This window comes from Lactuca virosa, chromosome 5 (assembly GCF_052849685.1).
Source record: "Lactuca virosa cultivar CGN04683 chromosome 5, Lactuca_virosa_CGN04683_v6, whole genome shotgun sequence".
Lineage (NCBI taxonomy): Eukaryota > Viridiplantae > Streptophyta > Magnoliopsida > Asterales > Asteraceae > Lactuca > Lactuca virosa.
Genome location: NC_136430.1, coordinates 217,459,884 through 217,479,755, shown reverse-complemented (window position 1 = coordinate 217,479,755; position 19,872 = coordinate 217,459,884). Strand labels below are relative to the sequence as shown.

At 36.2% G+C, this 19,872-nt stretch overlaps 1 long non-coding RNA gene across 2 annotated transcripts; it reads right to left on the bottom strand.

Moving 5' to 3' along the window:
- Positions 1–14,271: 14,271 nt before the first annotated feature.
- Positions 14,272–16,884, bottom strand: LOC145111814 (uncharacterized). Of its 2 annotated transcripts, none has more exons than XR_013710352.1 (4): positions 16,474–16,884; positions 15,172–16,202; positions 14,511–14,831; positions 14,272–14,422 (listed from the first exon to the last, which is right to left on the bottom strand). It is a non-coding gene; the product is annotated as an uncharacterized LOC145111814 (long non-coding RNA). The 2 variants fall into 2 exon arrangements; XR_013710351.1 differs by having other exon boundaries at positions 14,706–14,831.
- Positions 16,885–19,872: the final 2,988 nt, after the last annotated feature.

Here is a 19,872-nt window from a genome sequence, read left to right as displayed (position 1 = left end):
TACAAAGACCACATTCTCACTAGGTCTGTAGAAGAGGTAACCAAAGGATTTCTGTGGGTAGCCGATGAAAATACACCTCTCACTTCGAGGTTCGAGCTTATCATGAGTCTCGCGTCTCATGAAAGCCTCGCAACCCCAAATCTTAATGTGGTCTAGTTTGGGTACTTTACCAGTCCACATCTCATGAGGAGTTTTGGCAACTTTCTTTGTGGGAACTAGAGATATGGGCGGCAATCTCTAAGGCATACCCCCAAAATGAGATTGGTAGCGAAGCTCGACTCATCCTGGAACGAACCATATCCAACAAGGTTCGATTACGCCTCTCAGCTACACCATTCAACTGAGTTGTCCTGGGAGGTGTCAATTGTGAGACAATCCCACATTCCCTAAGATAGTCGAGGAACTCTGAACTAAGATACTCACCACCTCGATCGGATCGAAGCATCTTAATGTTCCTGCCCAATTGATTCTCGACTTCCTGTTTAAACTCTTTAAACCTCTCAAAAGTCTCTGACTTATGCTTGATTAAGTAGACATATCCATATCTACTGTAATCATCAGTAAAAGTCAAATAATAACGATTAGCATCCCTTGTGGCATGTTTGAAGGGCCCACACACATCCGTGTGTATAAGATCCAACAAACCTTCACCCCTCTCACAAGAGCCTGTGAAGGGTGACTTTGTCATTTTTCCAAGTAAGCATGATTCGCAACTATCATCTGACTTTAGGTCAAATGACTCCAATACTCCATCCTTTTGGAGTTGGCCTATGCGTTTCTTGCTTATATGTCCAAGACGACAATGCCATAATGATGCTTTATCCAAGTTATTATCATTAACAGAATCAATACACAATACATTATTTCCTAAGTTATCAACCACAGATACAGTTTCATACACACCATCACAAGGTAATGCTTTAAAATAAAGAACATTATTAAAGAAAGCATTAATCGAACCAACTTCATTATCAAATGAAAAGGTGAAACCCTGTTTATACAATGCATGAAAGGAAATAATGTTTCTTGCCATTTCTGGCGAATAACAACACTTATTCAAATCTAAACTAAACCCACTACTTAGCGATAAAGTATAAACTCCAATCTTGGTGACAGGTAAAGCTTTCCTATTCCCCATGATTAAGTTTATTCTTCCATGCTCCACATTCTCACTTCTTCTTAGTCCCTGCAAATTAGAACAGATATGAATACCACAACCGGTATCAAGGACCCAAGAGTTAGAATGGGGTGAATTATTAGATAAGATAGTGTAAATACCTGCATGGTTGGGTTTAACTTTCCCATCCTTCACATCTTGTTGGTACTTTGGGCAGTTCCGCTTCCAATGTGACTTTTCATGGCAATAGAAGCATTCAGCCTCTTTAGGGTCAGAAGAAGGAGTGACAAAACCTTTCTTGGTTCTACTTGAAGAAGAGCCATCAAGGGTCCTAGCCTTGATACCCTTCGAAGAGCTCTTCCTCTTCTTCCCTCTACCTTTCCCGATTCCCAAAACCGGGGCGGAGTTTGGAGTAGGAGTGTTAACAACCGACTTACCCTTAAGACTTGTTTCTGCGGTCTTGAGGAGTCCCTGAAGTTTGCTGAGTGTGACCTCTTCCTTATTCATGTGATATGTCATGCGGAATTGATCATAGCACGATGGTAAGGAGTGCAAAATGATATCTATTGCAAGCTCCTCAGGGAAGTTCACATTAAGCTTCAGCAACCGATCCACATACCTTTGCATTTTCTGCATGTGGCTCGTGACGGATTCCCCGTCCTTCATCATGGTTGTTATGATAGAGCATATGATTTCATACCTCTCTTGTCGTGCACTTTGATGGTATCTTTCCATCAGATCTTGGTGCATTTCAAAAGGGTAGAAGTCCTCATAGGACTTTTGGAGTTCCGCTGTCATGGTGGCCAACATGATGCATGCCACTTTGGTAGCATCCCTTTCATGTGCCCGGAAGTCAGCGATCTCCTGGGGAGTTGCAGTGGTCTCATCAATCTCCTTAAGCTCCTTGTCAAGGACATATTCTTTGTCCACGTAGCGGGTAATCATCCTGATGTTTCTGATCCATTCATTGAAGTTGGATCCATCAAAAGTGACTTTCCCACACAAGTTCATAAGGGTAAAGGAGCCATTAGGATTAGAGCCAGAAGCAACATTGTTTGAAGACATCTGAAAGAAGAGAACAAGATTAGTTTAGATATTAAGAGAGTCCTTAATAAAACACCCAAATGTAATATTAAGGCTAGAATCCAATCACAATATATTATAACTTAGAAGAGGTATGCCGTAATCCAAGCTATAACATATTTGAAAGGTAGGTGAATGACGATTCACCAATTTCCACCATGAAAAACGAAATATAAATATTAGGTTTTTAATTGGTTCTTAGAAATTCCTAGATTCTTTTGAGATTCAATGAACTTTTCAAAGGCATGTTTCAATCTCGAGTGTGCCCTCCAAGTTTTGTGACTGGGATACCGAGGATCACAAAACGAGGTGTGAAGTAACCATGCAAATCACTTGGTACCCTCAAGGTTTATCACTCAATCGATGTGCCGGTAAACCACACACGCTCCACCGATGCTATGGTAAACCTTAAGTCACCCTTTACCTACCTTGTTAAGTCCAAGTTAGTGTGCCGGTTAACCACACACGCTCCACCAACGACTTAAACAAAGTGTAAAGTGTAATTTCATGGATTAGCACCTTATTCACATTTTCCTAAAGTAACTAAGATTGGGAATTTAATAAAAGCATTTAGTTACTTCATAATATTCATCATACTTTTAATGAGAATTTATAAGTCCTTGTCTTACCCTTTCGGCTAACGACCCTCCACCGATCAAGGAAGCGGTGGGTGAGAGTGGACACCCATTAAGTTGCCATTTTATAGGCAACAACCTTATACCCCCCCTTATAGACCGGCTTCGTGAATGAGGCGTACTAGCGGTAAGACGACTTGACGTTATACATATATATATTAGTAACTTATAATATTATAAATTATAAGGGTTGAATTTTAACTTTTAAAATTCTAAGGGTTGGAACTAAAGTTTTAATCAAGACTTTACTTGTTCCAAAACTTGAGGGCAAGTTTTGTAAACTTCCAAAACTTTTCATTTCTTATAACTTATGAATTAATTGAGTAATAAAAATGAAGACTCTTGATTTTTATAACTCTTGTGTTCTTTTAATGACTTTAATAAAAGTGAGACTTTTGGTTTTCCATAACTTGAGGACAAGTTATGGACTCCATTAAAACACATTATGATCATGAATTAAACTACCATGAAGGTTACAAACAATTCCTATGATCATCTAATCTTCATAAGTTCAAGAACATGAATATGAACACTTGCAAGAATCAAAAAATACACTTAAAAAAACTTGTAATTTTGATAATTGCCATTGTAAATGGATTAGCATAAACATTACACCATCTAAAACAAGTTTTAAAACACCAAAACAGTTTAGGATAATGTTTCTAGTCCATTTCCAGCAACAAATGTCGAAATTCTGAAAACTGCAACCTATACTCGTCGAGTGCAAGAACAGACTCGACGAGTAACTTGCACAAAAAAAAAACAACAAACAAACCTAGGCTCTGATACCACTGATGGGTTTTGAGCATTCTAACACTTCCTAAGTGTACATGCAACCCTAATAACCTTGGATCTATGTTTGTCTAATAATCATGCAAAGTTGAATTCCAAGGTTATATTCCCTATCTAGCATACATGGGGAACATTTTTAACTTGAATGAAAGATAGAATAACTTACCTTGTTGTTGATTATGATCCTTGAAACCTTGTGAGCCTAGCACCCCAAGTGTGATGCCTCAAATGCTTCACACAACACCAAATGCAAAGGAGTAAACTTTGAGAGAATCTTACACTTGCAAAATCGGCTCTAGCCCTCTTGTTTCTTAGTGTCGCCTATTTTGGTGGAGAATGCGTTTCTTATATAGTGTTGACACATCTAGGGTTACACCATGTAAACCCTAATGTGTCATGACTCTTCATTTCCATGACCCATGGGTTTGTAACTCCCATGGAGCATCCATGGAGCATCCTATGGGTGGAACCCAACTTGATAATCCATGGAGCCTCTTAGCCCACTATATAAGATATGGAAGATTTACATAATCTACCCATATATTTAATTAGTTATCTTTTGATCACTTAATTAATTCTAAATTAATTCTTGATCAAACTAATTAAATAATATTATTAATATATTAGAACTTATAATATATTAATAAACCATAAGTGTTATTTCTCTCATTTTAGTTTATCCAATTGCATGGTGCCATGCAACGCAAATGGACCATGCCGGGTCGGGTCAAGTACATACCAGAAATAGTTATGGACTTAGACACCTTATCCAATAGTTGTTTCCCTTTTGTTGCTCGGGTGTAGAAATCGTTGGGTTCTGGTAGTTTCCGTGATCTATAAGAGATTGTGCCAGCTCTTTAGCGCTGTCAAAAGTAACAGGCCATGATGCTAACACACTTGACTGGATCTGGGGCGACAGTCCCCAAATATATCTCTCTATTTTCTTGCTCTCTAGAGCAACCATATCAGGGCAAAGAATTGCCAGATCACAGAATCTATTAGTATAGGTTGATATGTCAGAACCAACCATTACAAGACCCCATAGTTCCTGCTCGAGTTTTTGAATTTCCCCTCGTGGACAGTACTCTCTCATCAGCATGGCCTTCAAGTTCTCCCAACTTATCGAATTTGCCACTATTAGGGTCAGTGACTTAACGTGGCCATTCCACCAAGTTAAAGCCCTGTCAGAAAAGGAACAAGTAGCAAACTTGACCTTATTGTTCTCTGGGCAGGCGCAGATTTCAAAGACTGCTTTTGTCTTTTCGATCCACTGCCTTAAGATCATAACCCCTCCAGTTCCATTGAAATTTCTAGGTTTGGCATTCGTAAAATCCTTGTAGGTGCATTCCTGGGGGTGCCCATGGCTCTCGCCATGGTTAGAAATAGGTGCACCAGTTCCTGATCCACTAGGGACAGGAGTATTGATGTGTGACATGGCAGCCGCTACGGCCGCCGTGACAGCTGCTTGGAACATAGCAGCGTCGAACTGAGGAGGTGGTGGAGGTGGTGGTATCGGTGTTTCGTTATTATTGTTACGCCTCGGATTTCTGCGAGGAGGCATCTTTTAACTATAAGTTTAGAAAGATGAAGATACTGATAAGAATTTAATAGGAAAGTTGATGAAAATGACTCATGGACTAACTCTTCATAGCCCAACAGCACGATTAAATGTAGATCTAGAACTAACAGATGATAGCATTTGGATAATAATTTCTATAAGATTAGGTACCTGTCAATATTACTGGAATTACAGATGTAACAAGTTCGGGAAAAATGGCCTAGTAGGAGGCCTTACATCAACCATGATGGGAAAATTTTTGACAGGACTATGACCTAATCAAGACCTAACAGGTCTAAGATTTACAAAGATAGGAAATTAGACCAGAGTTTTACATAACTAGGTTATATCCAAAAGAGAAGTCGATGAGATTCTATCGGCGACGAGAACTACTAGAGTGAATTCTTGATTCCGACAGAAGGCGTTCTATGTCCCTCACATGCCTGTCAGATCTTACTTGCTGAGCTCGAAGTTCCTTGACTTCAGCTTGGGTTCTAGCAAGTTCTCTCTGCAGAGCTGCATTGTGGACCTGAGTCCTTTCATGAGCAGACTCTAGTTAGCGAATGCGGACTGTGTTAACGCCAGAGTTGGAGTCAATCTCCATGACTCGGTCGATAGTGGCTCGACCCTGTTCGATGTTCCGGGAAATCCTACGAACCATGATGGGTAGGACCCTGTCAGCTGAACCTCCCTCAGTAAGGTTGTATAAGCTTCTGTCTCCATTTTAGGGGATGGGCTGACTCTCTTCCTGACTCCATCTATTCAAGTTTGTTACCCACAGAGGTGTGGGTCCTTGAAATGTTGGGCGAGGGTTTGGGTCATGAGCAGCTGGGGGTAGATTGTTGACTTCTGGTTCTGAGTCAGAACTACCAGAAAAGCCTTCAGCTTCGTGATCATCCAAAGGAATTAGGTGATCATTCTCTGGCTCTTCTCTGATCCATCTAGCATTGCCGTGGTTAGGGTAGTACGGGTCGTTGTGGGGATGGAATCCAGCCATGATATCTACGCGAGAAAAGGGATATAAGAAGAAATTAATAGACGTACTAACTAAGATAATTATAAGATGATCTTTATCAGTTACTTCAATACTTGTTTAGTGCATACCAGTTATATGTACTCAGGACAGGATAGACCTTCGAATTAGTGACCCTAACTCTAAGCCCACAACCAAACAAGGAACAAGAAGTAAAGCAAAGATTCACGAATTCTAAGTCTATGACGTCCTAGGTGCATATAACCTTAGTGTATCCACTCAGCAACTATTGACCTACTGATAAAGACCTTTTTAGTTTTCAGATAAGTAATTATAGTAACACAAAATACCCCTATGGTATTTCATTGTGGTAATGTTGGTAAGTTTTTAGACTTGTTGCCATATCACAACCATTCTTGGGCATATGCTAATCACTCCTCGGACCAACATAGTTGATCAGGCTATGCCACTCCCACGACTAACCATATATCCCCGAGCTTACTTGTGATATTCAACAATCGTAATACTTTTGTTTTTGTCGTTGTGACACTGATTTTTGTATGAATGCAGGCATGTATACTTAATTAAATATTTTATTATTTAAAAGTATAAACTCTTGGTCAGAGTATTTTAATCCCATTGTATTTATAGTCTGTATATCTTTTATGGGTTGATATACTCAATTCACAATAAACAATGCTCTGATACCAATCTGTCACACCCCAAAACCAAGAACGGCGGAAACGTTCAGGGGTGGAGGACGTCATGTAAAGTATCATAACAGTGCAAAGTAGTAAACAAGCAACAACATCATCCATTGCATTAAAAGTAAAGTTTTAATACATGAGTGTTCTTTCATTGTAATAAGACACCAAAATATGTAAACAAAATAAAGACGAGTCTTGTCTGTGCTCCGTATTCTCAAAACCCTGGTCATCGTACCTGTCTACTGGTGACCTGAGAATACAAGTTATTTTGAAAGAGAGTAGATCAGCATAAAGCTGGTGAATTCATAAGTATTATGGTGTCATTGATTCGAAAAGCTGTTATGAAAGACTTGTAAATGTTTAATGAAACATTTAGTATAAGTGTGAAAACCCTAGAAAATCCTATATTTCCTACTAGTATAAAAAGTAGTCTTCTACCAAGACCTGAATGTTTTGAAGGTTTGCATTTCTGTATCAATGAAGATTTTTCCCCTGTACAACTATTATTATAAAAATCTAGTCTACCTCTTCGTTTATGTGAATGTGTCACAAAATAAAAGTAATAGGGAAAATTATATAATCATTTAAATCGTATCCTTTTGCCTTAGGATAATCACGGCGTGGAAAGTCGCCGAACAGTACAACCGAGAACATCCGTCGATGAACAGGTCCCGCTGTAGCTAGCAGCCAGGTGTAGGATGGTCAGTCCCGTATAGTATATATATAGTATTTCTCTCTGTATAGATATAGTATTTCTCTTTGGATAACATGTAATAGTATCTCTTCATATAGTAGTATAGACTCATGAATGAACTGACTCTTGTGTAATTCCTTGTAATAGGAATAGTAATTTGTATCCCCTAAACTATACCTATAATAGTTTACTGGAATGTAAATTGAATGTCCAAGTAGGTTTATACACCCTTGCTACTCAAGAGTGTTGGAACTGAAGAAAGAATGAAAGCTCTCATATCAATACATATATACATGAAACATAAGTGTATAGATATGGTTTTTAACAGTAAATCGAAAGAGGTTTTGTAAAACATTTAAGAGTTTTGAACAAGAAATAATAATGACTTGATGTTAGTTTATAAAATAATTCAAAAGTAATTTGTTGATAACAAAGTAAAAATAACTGAAAAGCATTGTATTTATCACATTTTGAAGTATGTGAAATCAGTTGTTTGAAAACACAGTTATAAATCACATGTGATTGATTCTATAACTTCCTGTTTTCTACTTGTATCCCCCCCCCCATGAAAGCATTTAAAATCATTTAAAAGATTGATTAAGGGGGTATGAACTCACATGTAGTGAGTAACTCGAATGAAAGATCGATATAGGATTGTTGGGTGTCAATTGGAGTCTTGAGCACAAACGAATCCTATTTAACATATAATTACACATATATGAATACATTCCATGTATATAACCACTAAAACTGTTAGGGACATGCCTTAGGGACATAAAAACACTTAGAATTAAGTGTTACAACCATATATGATTGTATATAAAGGCTATATGGCTATACAAGGGAGTGTATGGTCAAAATGTACAACGTTTATGTGTGTGCGGCCAGGGTGTGCGGCCAGGGTGTGTGTGCGGCCGCACACTCCCTATGAAATGTGCCAAAACGTATTTAAAGGCTTTAGGACTCATCTAGGAAGGTTTCTTACTTCATGCCTTAGCCTTATATGGAGTTTATTGCCATTTTTGGACCTAAAAAGGGTGTGTGCGGCAACACATGGTGTGTGGGGCCGCACACCCTTTATGAAGATGATAAAATCGAGTTTTTCTAGTATATCATCAAGTGTTCTTAGCATATAACAAGTTATGATAAGTGTATACACGTTATAGAGGCTTGAAAGGGTGATTAAGGTCCAAAACTAGTGTGTGTTCTTGGTGTTCTTGGTGATCTAACACCAAATAGGTGTTTTCATGGATCAAATCAAGGAGAAAGGCTAGTTAAGGTCATATATTAGCTATTCAAAGGATAAATCACTCACTTGATTGAAGATTGAAGTGAAACTTTGGATGATACTTGAGAGAAAACGAGTTCCAGCTTTGAAGAAGTGGAAAAAGTGTTCAAAATGGCTAAGTGTTGAATATATAGGTGGGAGTGTGCAGTTGGGATGGGTGTGCGGCCGCACACACCTGTGTGTGGCCGTACACTCAAGTGTGCGGCCGCACACTCCATGTGTTGGAGTGTTTGGCCCGATTTTGCTTGATATGCATCGTGTTATCCCATTTCTAGGTTCCTACCTAAATTGTACTGGGTTTAGAACACTCAAATAGACCCCAAACAGTGCTAAAAGCTAGCGAAACGAGTCTATCTTTGATTAAATTGATCCATTGATCGAGATAGAAATTTCGGGTTGTCACAAAATATCAAGCAAAAGGAAGGTGAAAACAGGTGAAATGGTGGCTGAAAAACCAAGGGACAACAACCCCTTCTTGTTCACAGTTTTGATGGGTTTGGAAGGAAGTTCGTGTGGCTGAAATATGATGAAGATTGAGATCTTTTCTATGGAGATTTTGCTGGAAAATGGAAAGAGAAATGAGAGAGAGAGAGAGTGAGTGGCCTCGAGATTTATAGGAGAAGAGGGAAGAAGATAAGATGCAATCTTTACTAAGATTTGATGTTATCCTTAATATGATTAGATTTGATCTTTGTCTAGCCACTTGTCTAGTTAGTTACTTAGAGATAGAAATTAGATAACTAACTAGTTAGTAGTTAGTTATTAGTTAGGTGTAATAGTTTAGGAGGGGGAAAAAGGAAATCTCGAAAATAAGAAGAAGATATAAGAAATGATCTTGGCAACATGTCTTAATGAAATAAGTGCTTAATGATTTCCTTGAAAATTGTCTCAAGTATTTTTATCTTTTTCTTATCCCATGAAACTAGACACATTGTTCCTTATATGTATCACTTTAAGTCATGAGCCGATAACTAGTCATTCCCTAGATATTAATACATATGTATATATAAATACATGTATTGTTGGTACAAAATAACAATGTAGTTTTTGTGTATTTGCATTTAAATGTTTATGTTTGATTCTTTTATTCAAAAATATTTTTGATACATTCTAATTATACCTTATAATAATTCATTTTATATTTTTATTAATTAAATAAATATTTATTGACTAAGGTATAATTCTGTGACATTTAACCGGTTAACAATATCGTTAAACAACTTTCGTCACTTTGGTCCGTATATTTGTTAAATTTAGATCCTTCACAACTATTAAACACAAGTTTTATATATAATTTAGCTTACTCATCAAATGGAGACATGTTGATATGGTAATTAAATTTGTTCCGCTCAAATGACGTCCAAAAAGGGGTTGCGGCACAACTTGTTGCTCGTTTACCCGCTACGTCTATGTAAAACTTTTTTCTTATGTTTAATATAATAGATTAGAAATTGATATTAAAAAAATGACGTTATATGCTAATTTTCACAAACTGGTGATGGTTCGTAGTTATACGTCGTAACGGAATTTATCATTAGTCACTTGTTTTATTTTTCACAAGAACTTATCTAGATAAAACATGTTAAATTCCTTCAACCATTTTTGATAAAATATCCATATTGCATAAAAGTCAAAACATAGTATCGTACAATCGTTCCTATTTTTGCCAATTGTGGGGGTCAACCCCAACCCATTCCTAAAACGGACAGTGAAGCAGGTTACACATATAGTAGTATATGATAAATTGAAAATCAAAATGCATTAGCTTTTAATGATTATGATACAACCACCTATTTGAGAGAGAAGTGGGGTTGCTTCAAAGGGAATTGTATGAGCATATTCCTAAGAGCTCTTATAGGACCATGAAAGTTTCCATGACCATAACGAAAACATTAATGATGTCACACCCCAAACCGAAACGGTGGAAACGTTCGGGGGTGGATGACGTCATATGTATTATCACAACAATTGCATCATAGTAATCAAAGTAAACACAACCATTACATTGAATATATAAAAAGGTATTTACATCTGTTTGCTTCATATTTATATACATCAAAAGTAGCAAAATAAAGACGAGTCTCTATACGCTCCGTCTTCTCAAAAGTCTGCCAAAGTACCCGTCTACTGATTCCCACCAACTGTATTGTATAACATTGTTTTGAATGAAAATCCCTTTGTATGAAAACTCTGGCTATCACCAGTAATGTATAGAATGTTCTGTTTGAAAACCCTGGAATCCTCCAGTTGTATTATGAACTAGTTTTATTACTGAAAATAAAACTAACAAAGAATGAAATCCCGTAAACAATTGAGGTTAGTTTATGCTATTGTGAGTCGTATAATCATGCTTGATATGACCTAGTGACCTTTACGACGTTCTTCAAGTGTCGGATAAATGACATTTGTCACCCCAGGCATGACTGCCTAACTGTAGCTAGCAGTTCAGGTGTGGGATTGTCAATCCCGAATAGATCTATTCACAAATCTCACGTTCTCCCTCCAGGAGACTCTGGTTATACTATGATAGGATTTAACCTGTACCCCGAAAGGTACAATTGAAGTGTTGTCTCACAATCCTGTATTAACTAGTTTATGTATGGTTCTGTATGGTTCTTTTTTGTTTGAATCCGTGTGTATACTTTATACTTAAATAATTATTTAATTTTGTACTCTTGAAGTCCGAATGTAGTAATGTATATCATAAACTAAATCTGTCATAGTTTATATGTTTAGCAATGTATAACTCTGAATTCATGAAACTGTGTATTGAAAACCCCAAACTATACCTGTTATAGTTTGCATGTATGTTGTGTACTTGGCTCGTGTATTGGTCTGAAAACTATGCAATTTTGGTTGTGTGTTGAAAACGTCCCTTATGCTCAGCATGTTACAAAAGGGATAAAATATCTAAATATTTTATAAAACATGGAAATCTTGTGGCTGCATCAATTGCATAAGTTTTGAGCTTGTTGAAATTCTTTTGTATAAGCTCACAAAATCATTTGTGTTTGGGTGTATTCCCCCCGCCCCCTGAAAACCTGAAAAATCGTAAAAGCATAGGGGTATGAACTCCCTGTTGGTCGTGTGAACAGTTGGACAACGAAAACTGGGAGTGGAGACCCTCAAGCTGATGTACGCGGTACTCAACGGGATCCTAATACAATTAATACATATATGTATTTTATTAGTGAAACCATTATTTATAGTGTTGGAAAACACTTGCTTTCAGTTTAGGAATGTAACCGGGACTCGATTAAATCAGAAAAGTGGGTTAGCAGCCAAAATTCACGGTGTGAAGGAGTTTGCGGCCGTGATGGGTTTCCGACCGTGAACTGTTCTCGGCCGTGAACAGCCCCTTGAAGTGTTTACGACCTTTGAAGATTTGAAGATTTGATGGCTTTACGGCCGTAAACTCAAGAACAATGTTGTTAGATTCGATGAAAAACGTGTTTTAGATGTGCCAAAACAACCTCCAGAGGTGATTTTTGATGATTTTCGGAAGAAATGAGGGTGTTTTGGTGTTTACAGTCGAGAGGTAGAGAGACTTTTCGGCCAAGAAAGTTCAAATGAAGCTGGGTCCCGTATATATAGGCTGAGGGTATGGTCGGTGGTGGGGGCCACCTGGCACTGGCCGTAAACGGGTTTACAGCCGTAAATGAGTTTATGACCGTGAACACCACTCAGGCCGAAAACTGTAGATTTCTCAAAGAAAACTCGGGTTGTTCACGTGATTTTGGTTCCGACTCATATATCTAAAATTCAATTATATAATTGAGTGATTTTCCAAACCAAAGGAATTTGACAGAACTCAATAAAATTCAAATTTTATTAACGGAATTTGGCTAACGATAAATGAAAAAGATTCGGGTTGTCACAAATGAGAACCTAACTAGGCCAAGGAGAATCATGTGAGACACATATTGATTGTTTATGAAAATGGAAGAACAACTCAAGGACATCAAGTCTACTAGTCCGCTAGTAAAATAAATACATATTTGAAGGGAATGTTCAAAAGGTAACGCCTACCTATCCAATGCATGATTTTACCATTGGATTTTATCTACTTAGCTTGAAGATGTTTGATGAATTTCAATTCATGTGGGGGATTGTTGGAAAATGAAATGGTGAATTGAAACTAATCATCAAAGTTGAGAGGTTGAATGATGTACAATTGAAAATTAACGTTTAATTTTCGGTTACAATTCGTAATTAAGAAAAATATTAAGTATAATGTCGGTTATAAATTGTGTTTTAATGTTATTTTAATTGTCTTGTCAGTTATGGTTTGTTATATAAATACAAATACTCTACAACTAATTTAGAGACACCACAGAATGGATCCAAACTCTCTTTTTCTCTGGTTCATCTTCTTTTGAGAATTCGGGCGGTCTAGGAGAACCATTACAAGTTGTTGTATGCTTGGAAACAAGCACCCAAGAGCCGACAAATTTTTTATAAGGACAATGTGTTAAACACATGCCTCAATCTTTTCTTGTTTGTTTTCGTACAATTTCGTAATATTGTTGCTACAATGTGTAGTAATAGTTGTTAGAGATATGCCTACTTACAAAATAAATTAGAAATGATACATTGGCATATTGGAGTGCATACAAAGTGCAATCTAAGTTCAAATTGGCTAAGAACACCAAATAGAGGAACTAGTTTTATTATTCATATAAATATGATTGTTCGATTAGAAGCTAACTACATAGAGTTTACTACTTTATTATTTATCATTAATTAATTACTATGATGGTTTCTTTTCTGTTACAATTCGTTATTAAGTATAATGTCGGTTATAAATTGTGTTTTGAAGCTAATTTAATTGTCTTGTCGGTTATGGTTTGTTGGGTTGTGGTATAAATACAAAGACTCTACAACTATTTTAGAGACACCACAAAATGGTTCCAAACACTCTTTTTCTCTAGTTCATCTTCTTTTGAGAATTCGGGCAGTCTAGGAGAACCAATTCAACGTGTTGTATGCTTGGAGACAAACACCCTAGAGCAGACTGATTTGTTTTAAGAACAATGTATTAAACACATGCCTTAATCTTTTCTTGTTTGTTTTCGTACAGTTCCATATTATTATTCCTACAATGCGTAGTAATAGCTGTTGGAGATATGCCTACTTAAAAAATAAATTAGAAATGATACATTGGCCTATTGGAGTGCACACAAAGTACAATCTATGTTCAAATTGCCTTAGAACACCAAATAGAGGGACTAGTTTTATTATTCATATAAATATGATTGTTCAATTAGAAGCTAACTACGTAGAGTTTACTACTTTATTATTCATCATTATTAATTACTATTCCTTAGTCCTTACTATATTTTGCACCAGAGGTGAGTCCCTAATGACACGGAAATTAGAAGAAAAACCTTAAAAACGAAGTATATGAAATCAAAGTTTAATAAATAAAAACTGTAAAAATAGGGATTCGATTACGTGTACGAGTAGCCCAACTTCGATCTGTTTAGAATGTGGAACTAGGGGCAAAAAAGGAATAATTTTTTAATAGAGTCATAAACTCTGTGCTTCCAACTTCTTTCACCTCCGCATTCCTCACCTACAACATGCAAAATACAACTCCCATTAAATCCAAGATAAATGATGTTTTATATAAATTAGGGAAAAATGGAAGAGCATTAACATACATCAAAAATTTAGAGATTCTGATTGTCTTGCTTAAGAAGAAGCTTTTCAATGAATTGTTCAATAAAATCCATTTTCTTGTTTCGATGAAGTAAATGATTGAAGTCTTTTAAAACCGTGCCATTGTCTATAGTGTAGTGTAACAAACGCAGCCTGGATATCAGATATTATTTTAAATGGTAAGGAAAGATGTATACCTATCTTGTGTAGAGTAGGTAAGCACCTTTTCATTTATATCATCAAACTCCACAAACCCGGGCCACTTTAAGGATTCGGGCTCGAAAAGAGGAAACCTTTCATCAGGTTTCCCTCTTTGTATGTATCTAGCATAAACAAGTAACACATAAATCATTTACTACTTTTTATATCTTTTTAAAGAAAACACATGTACATAAAAGGCTGCATTTCACTAGACAAGCTTCTAGGATTATTTTTTGTCCCATTGACATTAAAAAGTTGTAGTTTATGGAAAAATGGGACATTTGTAACACTGGGTACAAGTTTCTTGGGCTATTTTTGTCCAATTGACAAAAAAGCTGCAACTTTTATCCAACTACATTAGTCTAGAGCCTTATAAGAGTGTAGTGTCATGTTCTGTCATGTCATGTCTAACAAGATGAGGCAAAAGGAAGATATATAAAAGAAATGAGTAGATATACACACACTCTATTCTTATTGATCTGCATTTTAGTGAGCTGAAGTTATCCACAGCATATAATGAATCTGTAATGAATGAATCATTATTTTTATTATAAAACAATCTCCAGATGACTTCATTTGGATAGATATTCAAGAAACATATCCTCTTGTTTGTATCTGTATTTATATTAAAAACCAAGAAAATGTCATTATTACATACCCTTAAGTAGACAAGAGAAGGACCACATCATTAAGTATGGGAAAAACAAATGTTAAATCGCCAGAGAAGGCAAATAGATTAACACAAAATCAAAGTTTATAATATATTAATATCTAAATTAGGATTACGTTAGCATAATCAAGTGTTATTTTCCATAGCAAATCTTCATCATACATCGCATCAACCTACAAGTTATATTGTCCAGATGATCATTGCCATTAGGGATTTCCGCATCCAACATGAAAGAAGAAAAGAGATTGACTACTTTTAGTTATTTTGTTATTTAAACGCATGACAAGGGAGCCCTAAAATTAGTACCTGATCTCAAATTATATAGCTACCTCTTTAATTTTAGATAATTTTAGCTGCATAGTAGTGGAAACTAGCTGAATTGAAGAGAACTGAAGAAGAATAGAGGGTAGGATGGGAAAGTGACTATCGTCAAGCGGAAATTGCGAAAACGGTGGAGAGATTTCGTGATTGTAGAGGCACGATTGGATTTGGAAGAAATATCGCGTCTTTGAAGCTTTTTGAGCCTGTTGTTGACCGACAGCGGGTTGCTCCAGCCATGCTTCTTTGTAGCAACCACTCTCCTCCGACCAGCGCATAGCGGTGGTGGTCTACTCCCACCTCTACCCGTGCTGCTAGCCATCGTAATTCTCCTATTTCTGCTACAACCGCTACCACCAAACCCCTCCATATCCCTTCATTCAAATTTCACTAATTTAAAACTCAAGTCTTCAATTGCAATTCTAGCAGCAACAATAGCCGCATCTGCTAATTGCGACATAATTGATGATAACGATGGGGGTGATCCTTTCGCTCCTTTGGAGAGCTGAACATGAGAGAATCACAGAAGCATGAGAATGACATGTCATTAAAGAGGGAAAATGAAATCTTTTATAGTTCAAAAGGGTTGATATGAATAGTCATACACATCTATTAGGTATAACTATTGATATGAAAATTTATGATATGCATTACAGAGAGAATGACTTTGGAATAAGGCACATCAAAATTTTCTTTATAACACCATTGTCAATGATGTAAATTTCAAGTAGCTTGTGGTTATCATAGGGAAGAATATACAACTTAACTGTACTCACCAATTTCTTTAGAGATTTTCTGAGCCCAAGGGAAATTCCCTTTCTTAACGCATGATTTTTCATCCAAGTTATATTGATGGAAGTAAATTTAGGAAGATCTAAACTTAAAGCAACCAAATACGTGTTTTTTCTTAAAAGGGAAATCATATACACGAAGAAGATTTTAAATACATTTATAGATCTGGAGACTGGAGGCTATATGAAACCACTGAATATGGTTGCTAGCAGGTCGTGTTGAATAAAGCAATCATCAACAAAGCTACATCTAAGAAAAGAGAAACCCTCGAACAAATGACGAGAATGATGAGATTGAGAAAAAAATTAGATAACTGGAAAAATGACAGGGTATACTCTAGAGATAAGGAATTCAAAAGATTTGAGAGAAAGGGAGAGAGGGGAGGGTGTGTAATGGAAAAGTTGTGTAGATCCATGAAAGTTTTGTCACTATAAATACGTAGCTAGGTTTTGACCGTTACGCAACGATCATATTCTTGATAGTGTTATTTCAATTTAAATACAACTGCTATCACAACAACATTAAATTAGAAGAGTGACCGTTACCTAACGGTAAAAAACCCAAAGCAAAAGATGTTTATCATTTAAGATGGAATGCAAAAATAGAGAAGGACAAATTAGATAAAATTTTCACACTTTTGTTGATCAACGAGATTGTTTTTTTATTTTATTTTTTACTAATAACATCACACCACACCACTTAATGTTTTATTTTATTTTTCCAACCATTATTACTTTGTACAAAAAATTTATAGATAATAGATTTATTTGATTATGTGACATTTAAAAAAAAATAAAAATGGCATGTTGAGCTTTATCATTAGTCGTACCTCTATAAGATCAATCAAAACAAAAGAAAATCTTTCAATGGCCTTGACATTGTTGGGGAAATTAGAATTAGGTATAGAGAAATCTGGATAACAAACAGGAATCGTGTAAAACACTTTCCTTGTTTGATATTTCGACCCTATATGCCTTAGGTATCACGAAATCCAAACTGGGATAATTCCTGATGTAGCAATTCAGATTTTAGGCATAAAATCTGAATCAATTTTGAGAAGATGAAGAGAGCGTTTTTCGTTTTTTTGTGTTTCAAAACAGGAGCCGTTTTCCCTGATTTATCCAACAACGGATAAATCAAAACAATTTTCATTCTTCAAGAATTACAAATTAGACCTTGTATTGTTCTTAAAAAAACAGTTTTCATCTTTCTGAATCAATTTTGAGAAGATGAAGAGAGCGGGACCCCCGACTTGACACAGTAGATTAGGGTTCAGTGCTAACAATGTTTAGTAAATACAAGTGTGCACTCCCGCACCTCCTAACTTGTATTATAACTAAAACATTATTCTTGAAACACTTGTTAAGTCCATTACACTAAAATATATTTGGTGATAAAATCACCAACAATCCTCCCCTATTTTAGTGTAACCTTAAATTAACAAACTTAAAACAAAAGAAACGAAACTAATGCATAAATGAAAATATCGATACGATTGAATTTTCATGTTAGTATATTACACATTTCAAACATTCGAGAAATCAAGGTATCTTAAAGATTGAACCCATCAACTCTTTTGAATATCTGAAGATAATATACACATTAGTTTTACAATCATCTAAAACAAAATAACTTGACACTAATTATAAAGCCGTGTGTCCCAATCCATTCTTGATCGTATAAAAGCCAAGTCCCAAGCTCTTTGAAGTACGGCTACACTTCACGATCATATAGGTGATTCTTTTATTCATGTACCTGTATACATTTTATCAAAAGAATCATTAAGAAATCAAATTCATCCTGGTCTCTACAGGTTCAAACACACGTACCTTAGGATGGTTATAATGTGTGTTCCAATTCATATAAATAAGCTTTCCTCATTGAATTCAATCTCTAACATTGTATTAGAGGGGAATTGGGTGTCTCATTCATAAGAAATTACAAGGACTTTAAGCCGATCCCTATAACAGACTTGTGCACTAAGTCTCGCGCCAAACTCTTAGTGAGATGGTCCGCCAAATTTTGTTGTGATTTTACAAACTCAATCGATATCACACCATCTATCATTAGATTTCTAATAATCCTATGTCTAACATCAATATGTCTCGATTTACCATTATAAACTTGACTATAAGCTTTACTCAAAGTAGGAACACTATCACAGTGGATAGATAATGGCGCAATCGGTTTCCTCCATAATGGAATCTTATAAATCAAATTCTTTAACCATTCTGCTTCCTTGCTTGCAGCGGCCAATGCAATAAACTCAGATTCCATTGTTGAACTTGTTATACAAGATTGCTTCTTAGATGCCCATGAGATAACACCTCCACCAAGTAAGAATACCCAACCCGTTTTAGAAGAATGATCTTCTCTATTGGATATCCAACTCGCATCAAAATATCCTTCCAAGACTGAAGGAAATCCTGAATAACACAAACAATAATCCTTGGTTCCTTTCAAATACTTGAAAACACGATGAACCACTTGCCAATGTTGAGTACTAGGATTATGAGTAAATCTACTCAATCTTCCCACTGCGAAAGCTATATCAGGACGAGTGCTAGTCATAGCATACATCAAAGAGCCAATAGCTTGCGAGTACTCCAGTTGAGAAACTGATCTGCCTCTATTAGGCATCAACTTCATGCTTGAATCCATAGGGGTGCTAACGGGTGTACAATCACTGTAATTGAACCGTTTGAGAATTTTCTCAATGTAATGTGACTGTGTAATAGCAAGTCCCTTGTTCACCCGTTTAATCCTTATTCCAAGGATTACATCTACCTCCCCCATATCCTTCATGGAAAACTTTGAAGACAATAAATTCTTAGTTTCATTAATTTGATTTTGATCAGTGCCAAAAATCAACATATCATCTACATACAAGCAAATTATAACACCAGATCCAGATGAATCAAAACGGTTGTAAACACATTTTTCATATTGGTTCAAAGAAAAACCATTAGACAAAATAACTTCATCAAACTTCAAATGCCATTGTTTTGGTGCTTGTTTAAGTCCATACAATGATTTCACAAGTCTACACACTTTCTGCTCATTTCCAGGCAAAACAAAACCTTCTGGTTGTTTCATATAAACTTCCTCGTCAAGATCATCATTCAAAAAGGCTGTTTTAACATCCATTTGATGAATCACTAGGTTGTGAATAGCTGCTAAAGCAAGCAACAATCTAATGGTAGAAATCCGTGCTACCGGTGCATACGTATCAAAATAATCGATACCGGCCTTTTGTCTGAAACCTTGTATGACCAGACAAGCCTTGAATTTATCAATGGTTCCATCTACCTTCATTTTCTTCTTGAAAATCCATTTACATCCCAAAGGTTTAGAACCAGGAGGTAAATCCGATAACACCCAAA